The sequence below is a fragment of the Belonocnema kinseyi genome, chromosome 2 (genome assembly GCF_010883055.1).
Source record: "Belonocnema kinseyi isolate 2016_QV_RU_SX_M_011 chromosome 2, B_treatae_v1, whole genome shotgun sequence".
In the NCBI taxonomy this organism is placed as follows: Eukaryota; Metazoa; Arthropoda; class Insecta; order Hymenoptera; family Cynipidae; genus Belonocnema; species Belonocnema kinseyi.
This window is the reverse complement of record NC_046658.1, coordinates 141,553,671-141,556,678: the sequence shown is the minus strand read 5'-3', so window position 1 is coordinate 141,556,678 and position 3,008 is coordinate 141,553,671. Positions and strand designations below refer to the sequence as shown.

Here is a 3,008-nt window from a genome sequence, read left to right as displayed (position 1 = left end):
AGTGAGGAGGTTGTACTTCATTCATATACGTAATTTTTGCCAATTCGCAAAAACTTTCTCGTCATAAACTTTAATATTTGCTTGGAAATTTAAGAATTTTCTTATAAAGACATACTTTTTGTTGCAAATTTATAAATCAACTGAAATCTTGTTTGGATGAATACTATTTTGTCTGTAAATTTGTTTTTTTTATTTAAAAGTTTTTTTGTTCTAAAAATATTGCATCTTTTTTGGATAAAAATGCAATTATTTTGTTAAAAATTCAAATATTTATAGAAAATTTACTGTTTACTTAAATTCGTATTGTTGTGTTAAAAAGTCTATTGCAATCTTTTTGAATGAAAATTTAACTATTTTTCTTTATACAAATAATTTTATTTAACAATTCACCTGTTTTAGCAGAAATGACATCTTTCTTGAATAAAAATGCCTTTGTTTGGTTGAAAATTCAGCTGTTCTGTTAAACCATTTAACTATTTAGTAGATAATTTAATTTTTGTTAAAAATTAATATTTTGGTGTTCAAAAGAGAACTGAAATCTTTTCTGGATGACAGTTTAACATTAAAAACGAAATTCGCCATTTTTTTTTATTGAAAATGCTTCTGTTTTATTATAAATTTCATCTTTCTTGAATGAAAATGGGTTTTTTAAAATGAAAATTCAACGATTTCAAAATTATAATTTTAGAAATAAAAATTCATCTGTTTCAGAAGAAATTTGATCTTCTTTAAATAAACACGCAATTGTTTGGTTCATAATTCAAACTCTTTTTTTGAAAGCTTGTCTTCTTAATTTTAAAATTCATCCGCTTTATCATAAATTATATCATTCTTGGATAAAAATGTAACTGGTTGGTTGAAAATTAAAATATTTTGTTAAAAAGTCATACTATTTCTTAAAAATTCTGATGTTTTTTAAAAACATTAACTATTTTTTAGAAAATATACTTTTTGTTTAAATTTAATTTTATTGTGTTCAAAAGAGAACAGAAATCTTTTTTGGGTGAATGTTTAAAATAAAAAAATAAAATGTCTTGTATTCAAAATTCCCCTGTTTTATTATAAATTTTATTTTTCTTAGATAAAAATGCAACTATTTTTCAAACAATTTATCTGTTTGATTAAAAATACATTCCTTTCGGTCAAAAAATTAATATTTTGATCTAGAAAGTCATACTGGATTTTTTGGATGAAAATCCAACGAACAAAAATCTTGTTTTAAATAAAAATTCATTTGTTTTAGTAAAACTTTTATTTTTTTTTATGAAAATGTAACTTGGTTAGAAATTAATCTTATTTGAATCAGTATTCAACTATTTTGTTTAAAAAATTTGTTTGAACCACTTTGATAAGAAATAATTTTTGTTTGGAAAGATTTATATTATTTTCAGTTGAAAATTCATCTCTTTGGTTAAAAGTGTAACTCTTTTGTTTCGTATAAAATTCATTTTTTGCTGAAAATTCTTATTTTTTCTTTAAAAATTCAATTTTTTGTGGAGAAAATTTTGCCTTTTGGCTTGAAGGTGCAACAATTAAGATCATTTTTTATTTCTTTCTCGAGTGAAAAATCTTTATTTGTTGAAAATTTGTTTTTTTTTATTTTAAAATTCTTTTTTCATCTTTTTTTATTTAAATATTCAACTATCTTTATGAAAATTCATTTTTCTTTTTGTAAAAATGTATCTGCTTCAGTAGAAATACCTTTTTTTCTTTAAATGAACATTAAACTTTTCGTTGAAAAATTCTTCTTCTTTGCTTGAGTATTCAACTATTTTGTTTAAAAGATTATGTTGAAACTTTGTTAAGAAATATTTCTTTTCTTAGAGATTTAAATTTTTAGTTGAAAATAAATTTCTTTGGATGGAATTTTAACTATTTTGTTAAAAAATAATCTTGTTTAATTGGCAATTAAAATACGTGGTTAAAAGTTAAATTACAAAGCCTTTTTTTGTTTTAAAGTTAATTTTTTAACAGAAAATGCAACTTATTATTTCTTTTAAGATTTGTCTTTTTATTTTTGTGAAAATTCTCCTTTTTTAGCAAAATTATAATTTTTTTTTAGTTTGAAATTACATGCTCGTTGTGTAAAAATCCATCTGTTTCGTTGAAAATATTTTTTTCTGCTGAAAAGTTATATTTTAGTTTTAAAATTCAATTTTTGTAGAGAAAATTCATCTTTTGGCTTGAAGATTCAACAATTTATATAAAATTTGATTTATTTCATGAGTGAAAATCTTTATTTATTGAAAATTCGTCTTTTTGGTTTTAAGATTCTTTTTTTTAATCAATTGTATCTTTTCTAATTGAAATATAAACAATGACACTTTTTCGTAGGGAATTAATTTTTGTAGGTTAAAAATTCAACTATTATGTTCAAAATTTCATTATTTTGTTGAAAATTCAAGTATTTTGTTAAAAAGTCATCATTTATAGTAGAATAGACATTTTTCTGTTTAAAAATAAAGTAATAATTTTGAGAATTTTTAATTTGTTGCTGAAATATTATTTTATCGCGTTTATAAAATATTCTATGTTAAAAAAATTACAAAATTAAAATGCTCTTATTTGAATATTAATGATCAAGGAAAATGAAAAATCACACGAGGAAAAATCCGGGAATTTTTAAAATGATGTGCTTGTACACCCTGTCTAATTCTACTAGCAATAAATAGTAAAAAAATCTGAATACTAAATTAAATTGCGGCTACTCACTGAAAAATCTGAAAATCTTAAAACTATGAATGCAGAAGTCTCAATCGAATTCTCGTAGAGACTGCTAATCTCGAGGAGAAATTAGACTCGGCTAAGTTCGGTCGCGTTCGGATAGAGTCGACCGTTGGTTCGACTCACCGAGGAAGCGTGTGCGTCACGAACATGTGAATGCTTCGGAGCATAGACAGTGATCCCAGATATGAAACGAGACGTGGTCCAATACTATGACACGTCTATGTCCGTGTGAATATGGTAGGAGACGATATAAATGCCTGGGTTGCGCGCGCAACCCATTT

At 23.7% G+C, this 3,008-nt stretch overlaps 1 protein-coding gene across 9 annotated transcripts in view; it reads left to right on the top strand.

Moving 5' to 3' along the window:
* LOC117168304 (piezo-type mechanosensitive ion channel component) overlaps nucleotides 1–3,008 on the top strand; it is a 230,011-nt gene that overhangs the window by 75,618 nt on the left and 151,385 nt on the right. The gene's annotated exons all lie outside the window — the stretch shown is intronic.